The sequence below is a fragment of the Choloepus didactylus genome, chromosome 12, assembly GCF_015220235.1.
Source record: "Choloepus didactylus isolate mChoDid1 chromosome 12, mChoDid1.pri, whole genome shotgun sequence".
Classification (NCBI taxonomy): domain Eukaryota; kingdom Metazoa; phylum Chordata; class Mammalia; order Pilosa; family Megalonychidae; genus Choloepus; species Choloepus didactylus.
The window spans coordinates 88,181,212-88,191,161 of NC_051318.1; positions in this window are offsets into that span (position 1 = coordinate 88,181,212).

A 9,950-nucleotide genomic window follows, 5' to 3' on the forward strand; every position below is an offset into this window, starting at 1 on the left:
ATTAACCACTGGAAATGGGAAGACAGTAAAGATTTTTTAAAGGGACAAATCTGCAGTGTGGAAGATGGATTGGAGCTAGAGTGAAGGTAGCACCTGCACTTTACTTTGCAGGATAGTTTAGATTTGGATAAACAAAGAAGACAGGTATAGAGCACAAGGAGAGGCTTGGAGTCCTAACAAGCATGGTTAATTTATGGGGGCAGTCCTACCAGCCTGGTGAGAGAGGTAATCTTTGGAGAGTAGTAGGACCTATTTTCAGAGAGGGAGAAAAAGATTATAGACTGGAGACTCTAGAATGTCTGGCTCAAGGATTTGGTCTTCATCTTACAGGCACATTCGGTAGTGACTGGAGGTCTGATTGTGTTTTGGGCACCGACATGCACTATGAATTGAATAAGGAAGCCAGGAAGCATCAAGTTCTAGCTACATAGCAGTAAAAATAGTCCCTGCTGGAGACTCTGTCATACCCTTACCGGTGGCAATGAGGCTGAATAGGAAAGAATAGATCTTGACCCTCTTTTAAAATATGAACCAAAGGCGTTTGGTTTTAAAAGACATCCATCATATCCTCCATATAACTTCTCTCAAATTCTCACACACTTCAAAAAAGAATATCTCACCCTACCAAAAATTGGGACTGATTGTCAAGCTATTTTCAGAGTCTGGAAGGAATATTTTCCCCTACCGCACTAATGTAATTGGATGGAAAAATGTTCTCAATAATCCATCCGTGGTATGCCCAGCTGAAGAAGGTAGCTGCTTCATTCCTCCTTACTGTCCATCAGAGCTGAGAAATCAAGGGTTCATACGAGTGGTTTCCAGATATTAGTGTGCAACCTAATCATTTGTGAAACTTGATAAAATGCTAATTCCCAGGCTTCATTCCACCACCACAACCCACCCTGAGATTGTGAGTCAGTAGGTCTGAAAAGGGCCCCACAATATGCATTTTTAGCGAGATCCACAGGCTATCACCTACACATCATATGTGCCAGTCATAAAGCTGGACAGCAGTCATCTCTGTATCTCTGTTTTGCTGCTAAGGCTGTTCCACCTCTTCATCCTCTTTAGTATGTCTTTGAAAACAATTTGGAATCACTCCCCCATCCACAAACAACAGCAAGAATAACAAAAACCAAACAGAAAATTGTAGAAAAAAGGAAGGAAGAGAACAGATGATGGCCACTTTATGTCATGACATGTTTTTAGACAAGGGCATGGGAAGACTTGGAACTATAGTTTATCTTGAACTCCATTTTTTCAGAGTATGGTAGGGAGATGTGATGGGATGTGAAAATATCTTCTCTAAGTCCAGCAGAAGCACGAGAGCCAAAGCCTGCTAGACCTTAAGATCTGTGGAGGGATTGTAACTTGCACCCAACTGGGCAGACAAGAAGGTCAAAGACAATTTAACCAGTCTGCCTCTTGGCAGACACCATGCCTGGATAGAGCATTCTGTATCCAGGAATTAACAGAAAGGGGGGAATGAAGTCTATAAAAAATACTGTGAAATCAAGAATATGAAATATCCTGTCAATTCAGGAGGTAAGTAACCCCCTGAAAATTTATCGCAGTAAGCAGGAAAAGAAAAAATACTGCTTACCATGCTCAAGAAAACTAACCCTCCCACCACAAAGCACCTAATAATGCTAGATAAAATATTTTAAAACAACACTTAAAATGAATTTGTAAGTTTATACGAAAGTGGCAGAAATTCTCTAAGACCAGGAATAAGAGTCTGAAGATATAGACAATCAGAGAAGTTGTGGGCACCCTGGGGACATCCACTGTCCTTGGTACCCACAGCTTGCAGGGGGCACTAACAGGGCAAGAAAGTGGATTCAGGCCCCTGTATAAAGTCAGGACCGAAAAGGTGCTATACTCTCAAGTAAATGTTTGACTAGAAGGAAAAATTGCTGCACACAGCAAGAAATCACAACTCTCTGCTTGACTCTAGGTAGAAAAAAACATTTTTCCTTTAAGAATTTGTGTCCTCTGCCTGAAACTCAAATGACTGTTAGGACTGAATACACATTATTTGTTTGTTCTGAAGAAGAAAGGAAGCCAATAACTTTAATTTATGGAGTAGTTAGCAAATACATAGGATATTTGAACAGTACAGTTAACAAGCCTTATTTGATGAACATTTTTTTTTGTCAAATCCCTATGTTGCAAAGACTGTCTTTGCCTGTGTATACTTTTAAACACTTCAATTTATTTTTAATATTCATTTTATTATAAAATTAATATGTGGTCATGGCAAAAAGTTCAAATGGTAAAGCAGTATTTAAAGTATGACATAATAGCTCTTATCCCATTTTTCTCAGGGATAACAATGGTGTACAAACATTTCTGACTTTTAATTATGGAGAAAACTGATATATAAAACAAGCAGTTCTGAACTTAGCTTTCTTCTCATAAGATGGCCCTTTTTCAGTGTTAAGTTTTCTAAATTTTTCTTTTAAAATTAAAATGAAAAAGTATGAAAAGCACAAAGTACAGGAAAGAATCTTGCATTACTTAAGTTCATTCTTGACGCACTTAGGTGAAATAGGAAATACTAGAGAAAAAGCAGGTTTTACATTTTGGGGCGCATGTGGGAAAGGAAAGGAGGGACTTGAGATTGGGATGAGAATAAGATGATGAATTTAGTTTGCTTGTATTTTTTAAATAATAAAGGACAGCCCTTATATTTAATAAAGTAAACTCTGGAACTTTTATATGGTGTCTTTATAGTTCTCATTTCACAAAAGATGGGTGAAAACTGGCATTTGGCAACCATCGAACATATTTTTAAAACAATAAAAATTAATTGGAGTGTCCACATTATTTGCAAGCACACACATAATGTTAAAAATTGGATCACCTTAAAAGCCATAAAGCAAGTTTCAACAAATATCAAAAAACAGAACACATTTTCTGATCTTCATGCAATTAAGTGAAAAATCACTGTTGATGACAACTTTAAAAAAGAGACACAGGAGAACCTAAGATGGCAGCTAGGAGAGACAGGGCAAAAAAACATCTCCATGAAAAATACTAGATAAAGGCCAGAAAGTGACCCAGAACACCAGTTCCAGCGATGCACCAGCTCGGCAAGGTCTGCTAAATCCACAGGGACTGTGCACTTTGTGAAACCAGGAGTCTGCATTCTGTAATGAGTGAGTGAGCCGCTGGATGTCCAGCAGCCACGCTGCAGTGTAGGAAAACTGTGGGTTGGTGTTTGGAGGTGGACTAGTTCTTTTTTAAAAAAACCCAAAAGCAGCTGCAGATACGGCAGCGAGAACCACACAGTGAAGTGCAGCAGGAAAGGGCTGTGCGAACACCTCAATATCTGGCGTGGAAGATAGCCTTTCACGCATCCACTGCTAGTTGTCTTGGAGCGAGGAGGGCAGAGGGGAGCCAGAAGGGGAAAAAAAAACACACCTCTTGCAGCTATCTTCCTGGTGGGCTGGGAACTCCTGCCCGGAGCTGGAACCACAAGCCCAGAGCCGCGCCAAGGGACCCAGTGTGACAGGAAGTGTTTCTGGCAACACCGCGCGCATGCCACAAAATCGGGCATGGACGATAGCCTTTCGTGCACCTACAGCTAATTGTCCTGGAGCTGGGAAAGTGGAGCTGTGCGAAAAGGGGGAAATTAACACGCCCCATTGAGCCATCTTTACAACAGGCTGGGAACACCCCTGCACGGCCTGATGGCCCAGGGCTTCCCTTGAGGAACGGCGCACACTTGTGATGTAGCACAGCCTTCCCTTAGCAGAGGCCCTAGAAGAGCATGGCTGGGAAGACGAACCCACCCAGAAATCCCAGGGACCCTATGCCAATACCAAGGACTTGTGGATCAGTGGCAGAGACAATCTGTGGCAAGACTGAAATGATGGTTTAGACTCTTACAACAGCCTTAAATCTCCAGGAACACCCTGGAGGTTTGATTCTTAAAGCTGCCCTGCCTCCCTAACCACTCAGACACACGCCCCACACTTAGGGCAGACAGCACCAACACACCCAAACTTGGTGCACCAATTAGACCCCACAAGAACCAGACCCCCACACACCACCAAGACAAAGTTGGGAAGAACTGACTTGAGGGCAATAGGTGACTCGCGGACGCCATCTGCTGGTTAGTTAGATAAAGTATGTGCCACCAAGCTGTAGATTTGACAAATTAGAGATTGGTGTCTGAATAATCCTTCATATCCTAAAAGAACCCTATCAAGTAAAGCAAATGCCAAGAGGCCAAAAACAACAGAAAATTTTAAAGCATATGAAAAAAACAGACGATATGGATAACCCAAACTGAAACACCCAAATCAGAAGATCAGAGGAGACACAGTACTTGGAGCAATTAATCAAAGAACTAAAGACAAGCAATGAGAGCATGGCACAGGATAAAAAGGACATGAAGAAGACCCTAGAAGAACATAAAGAAGAAATTGCAAGAGTAAGTAAAAAAATAGATGATCTTATCGAAATAAGAGAAACTGTTGACCAAATTTAAAAGATCCTGGATGCTCATAGTGCAAGACTAGAGGAAGCTGAACAATGACTCAGTGACCTCAAGAACCACAGAACAGAAAATGAAAGAACAAAAGAAAGAATGGGGAAAAAAATTGAAAAAATCAAAAAGGATATCAGGGATATGATAGATAAAATGAAATCTCCAAATATAAGACTCATTGGTGTCCCAGAAGGGGAAGAGAAGGTAAAGGTCTAGAAAGAGTATTCAAAGAAATTGTTGGAGAAAACTTCCAAAACCTTCTACACAATACAAATACACAAAGCACAAATGCCCAGCAAATTCCAAATAGAATAAATCCAAATAAACCCACTCCAACACATATTCTGATCAGACTGCCAAATACTGAAGAGAAGGGGCAAGTTCTGAAAGCAGCAAGAGAAAAGCAATATACCACATACAAAGGAAACAACATGAGACTAAGCAGTGACTACTCAGTGGCCACCATGGAGGCAAGAAGGCAGTAGCATGACATATTTAAAATTCTGAGACAGAAAAACTTCCAACCAAGAATACTTTATCCAGCAAAGCTCTCCTTCAAATTTGAGGGAGAGCTTAAATTTTTCACAGACAAACAAATGCTGAGAGATTTTGCTAATAAAAGACCTGCCCTACTTCAGATACTAAAGAGAGCCCTACTGACAGAGAAACAAAGAAAGGAGAGAGAGATACAGAGAAATTTAACAGACATATATAGAACATTACATCCCAAATCACCAGGGTAAACATTCTTCTCTAGTGATCACGGAACTTTCTCCAGAATAGACCATATGCTGGGACATAAAACAAGTCTCAATAAATTAAAAAAAAATTGAAATTAGTCAAAGCACATTCTCTGAGCACAATGGAATACAATGAGAAGTCAGTAACCTTCAGAGACTTAGAAAATTCACAAACACCTGGAGGTTAAAAATGAGGGGGAGATGAAAACATTCCCGGATAATCAAAAGCTGAGGGACTTCATCACCACTAGATCAGTCCTATAAGAAATGCTAAAGGGAATTGTGCAGGCTGAAAGGAAGGGACACTAAACAATTCACTGAAACCACATGAAGAAATAAAGATTTCCAGTAAAGATCACATGGTAAATATAAATACCAATACTACTGTATTTTTGGTTTGTAACTCCACTATTTACTTCCTACAGGATCTAAAATACATAAAGTGTAACGATAAATCAGTGGTTTTGGAGTCAATGTAAAATATGTAATTTTTGACAAGAACTACATAAAGGTGGGGGAATGGAGGAGTATAGGAACTTAGTTTATGTGTCCTGTTGAAGTTAAGTTGGTATCAAAGAAAACAAGATTGTTATAAACTTAAGATGTTAAATTTAAGCCCCATGGTAAACACAAAGAAAGTAGAGAATATGATCATAGAGATGAAAAGTAGAGTATGGGTTATGAGAAGTGGGTGAAGAGGCAATGGGGAGTTAATAAGAAATGAATGTAGGGTTTCTGTTTGGGGTGAAGGGAAATTTCTAGTAATGGATGGTGGGAAGGTGATGGCATTGCAACATTGTGAATGTGATTAATCCCACTAAATGGAATGCTTGGGAGGGGCTGGAATGGGAAAATTTATGCTGTAGATATGTTTCCACAATTGAAAAAAAAGACAGTCTAAATAGATAATAACAATTAAATGTCATAGACGATCCTGGATGAGATCTAAGAATAGAGGAGGAAAGGCTCAAAAGGATACAATTGGGACATAAGAAAAAAATGAAATATAGAATGTAAGCTTTATATCAATGTTAAATTTCTTGAACTTCTTAACTACATGTAATGTGATTACATAAATGAATATTCTTGTTCATAGGAAATGTATATGTGAATTTTATTATTTGTTCAAGGATGTGTGCAACTTGCTCTCATAGGTTCAGAGACAGCACAATAGATGATGAATGACAGACAGGGAGGCAGGGAGGGAGGGAAAGAAAGTAATGGTAAAGCGACAAAATATTAAAGTTGGTAGATTGGGGTATTGGTGGAGGGGGGTTGGGGTGTGCTGGAGTTCTGTGTATGGGGTTTGTATTATTTTTGCAACTGTTACTGTAAGTTTGAATTTATTTCAAAATAAAAATTTAAAAAATAATAAAATAAAATAAAGGTTTAAAAACAATTAAAAAAAAAAAAAGAGAGATACACTGGATCAAGATGAGGGGATGAGAAGCTTTGAACAGTCAGCCCAGAACTTTGAACAACGAGCAAGAACTGGCAAAAACATCTTTCTCAAAGCTGCAAAAAAAAAAAAAAGTTCAGGGACTGCCACAGCAGGGCAAGTGCCAAATGAAGAAAAAGGCTACTTAAAAGTGTTAGGATCTCCTTGCATCCTGGTTGGTCTGTCCCCAACAGCCCAATACCTTGGCGCCGAGTAGGCCCACTCTCCCACCATGATTCCCTGGTACCAGTTAGAGTGAGCAGAGTAACCCTCCTGCATATACTGGGAGCACATACGTCTGGCCCAGCCTGTCTAGTGGTGGCCTGAGGGACTGAACTTAGCACAGGCTCACTGTCCCAGAGCTTGCCCTGCAAGGAAGGCAGTTCAACTGGATTCAATTTAAAAAAATTGAAATTAGTCAAAGCACATTCTCTGACCACAATGGAATACAAATAGAAGTCAATAACCATCAGAGACTCTCCTACAGAACACTGTGGGAGAGAGGTCAAGTTGTGCTGCCTGGGACACAGGATTGCTGACTGTAGGGTATTCGGTGCATTACCAGGACTCAGTGAAGAGGGAAGAGGGGACATTGAGTACTGTGTGAACAGGGGAATTCTTAGGGCTGCACAGGCATGCCCAACACAAGACACATGCACAGCAAGGATCAGGGAGGCCCTTCGACTTTGGCCTGGAGCTATACTCTAAACTCATTGTACAGATAAGCCCTGAAGGAGAGCACTTGCACAATTGCAAATACTGGGAAAGATGTTTTCTCCTCCCCCACCTCCACTCCCCTTTCCCCTCCCCTTCCCCTCTCCCTCCCCCTCCCCATTCTCCTTCTCCTTCTTCCCCTCCTCCTCCTCCTTCTTTTGTTAGTTCCTGGCATTCAAAGAATGCTCTGTCATAACACTAGCTTAATTCAAGTTTAAGGAACAGATGCCTCAGAGTCTAAATTCCATGATAACACCCTAAAATATCAAAATGTCCAAGTTTGAACAGAAGGTTACAATACATACAAAGAAACAGGTAGCGATGACCCAGACAAAGGAGAATATTAAAGCATTTGAAACTATCAGTGGAAGGACCATACCTGGGACGTTCCAGAAAATGGATATCCTTAATCTTAGGAAATGTGCATGCTGTGTTAGGAGTACAAAGAACATGATGCTTACAATCTATGCTCAAGTGCTCAGAAATGGGTCGATAAATAGACATGATAGATAGATGACGGATAGACGGATAAAGAATGATACGGCAAATGTGATAAAATGTTAAATTTGGTGGATATGGGTATCCACTGGGGGTGGTAGGGGTGTTTTGGAATTCTCTGTATGGGGTTTGAATTATTTTTGTAACCATCCTATAAGTTCAGAAGTATTTCAAAATAAAAAGTTTATAAATATATATGTGGATATGCTTCTCAATCCTTGTGGGTCAACAAAGAAAACAAAGTTAAAATTGAAGAAGTATTTGGAACTGAACAATAATGAAAATGCTACATATTAAAATTTGTGACATGGAGCTAAATCCATGCTGTGCTCAGAAGCTAAAAATTAATGAGTTCATTTTCCAATGTAAGAAGTATAAAAAGAGAATAATAGAACAAGCCCAACAAACACTGAAAGAAGTAATAATAAAGATAATTGGTTCTTTCTCAGTTTCTGGTCTCAGCTTAAAATGCTGCTTCTCTCTACAAAGCCTTCCCTGTTCATCTGTGTAAATTAGGCCTCCTTCCCTACTTCCTATCTCCTGGCCCTTGTCACAGTCTGTAAGTACTTCTTTACCTTTATCATCTGTCTTTGGGAGGATCATCTGGTTGACCATTCTATCCCAAGTGCCTAGCACACTGCTTGGCAGAGTAAGTGCTCATTAAGTATTTATTGAATGAATGATAATGTACTTCTTTCCATGTCCTTAACAAGTTTCAAGAAATTAGCCAAGGCTGGTGATTGCCATTTTTCCCACCAGTACCAATAACATGACACAAACCCTGAAAAATGAGGATGGTAAAATATAAAGACAGTGACATTTAGTTATTGTCATGATAGCTCACTTTGATGGGTTTAATTGATTGGACTTCTGGTTTCCTTTATATTTAAATCTTTCTTATTTTCTGTCACTTACTGTCCATTTTTGTCACTTTTGCTAGGTTCTTTGTCATTACTTCTTTAAGACTCCAGACCCAAGATACAAGAAACTATTCTTGATACAGCAGATGCTTAATTGATACCATTTGGTGGTGATTTTTAAAAAACAATATTGTAAATAGAAGCTAGAGGATAAATAGAAAGTGGTTAGGCTTGGACAAAACAGATTCAAAATAGGCAGCAAAGAAGAAAATAGGTATGGATATGGACAGAATGCTATTGAGAAATCTTTCTCTCAGAACCAAGTGGTTGTAACAAACAGTCACTTATAGTTTGGAGTGGGAAGGAAGAGGGAGGGAAAGAGAACAGTTCCTCATCACCTAAAATAACTATATAGTAGACTTACTGACCATCACTGGGATGATAGAAATGTTAACAAGTATGTATTATATTAAAACGTAAATTCACAACAGCTCCAAAAATTATCTCTGACAACGCAGCTGACTCTTAATGCTTTTTAAAAACTGTTGACTCTCCACATGCCCTAACCCTTTAGACCCCCAGTTTTAGTTGTAAATAATTATCTATAATTGCCAATGTGAATTATTTATGTTCTGAGCAAATCTTGTGTGATATCTTTATTTTAGTTTTCTTTAAAGTACAGTGCCACTTGCAATAAATCATTCTTTGGGCATCATCATTGTGATTATTCATAAAGAAGGATTAATCTGTGTGGGACAAGTTTTGTGGGGAGGGGCCATTTGCACACTGCAAGTTGTCTAGTATACCCGGTGTCTGACTATTAAATACAAGGAATGCCCCACCACTGTCATTGTGACAATTCCAAAAAGCACCCCCCACAAAATTCCATACTGTAACCTTTGAGGTGCTACTACCCGGGTTGAGAGCTCCTCCCCCTAGAGCCTTCTTGGGGACAGCGAGGATGTCTGGGGCAAAGGGCAATGGTCTCTTTATTTGCCTGGACACAATCATAATCCTTATAACCTTGTCACTGTTCCTGTGGCTAACATGCTTGGGTTGTTTCTGCCCCCTGGGTGGTCAGTGTACAAAAACTGGCTCCTTGTTGGCTGGAGACCAGTTCATCGAAGGCCTCCCAGCTGCAGGGTTTCCTGGAGTGGCCCCTCCAGCTCTAGCTCGTGCCCTACCACACTACTCAATCCCTC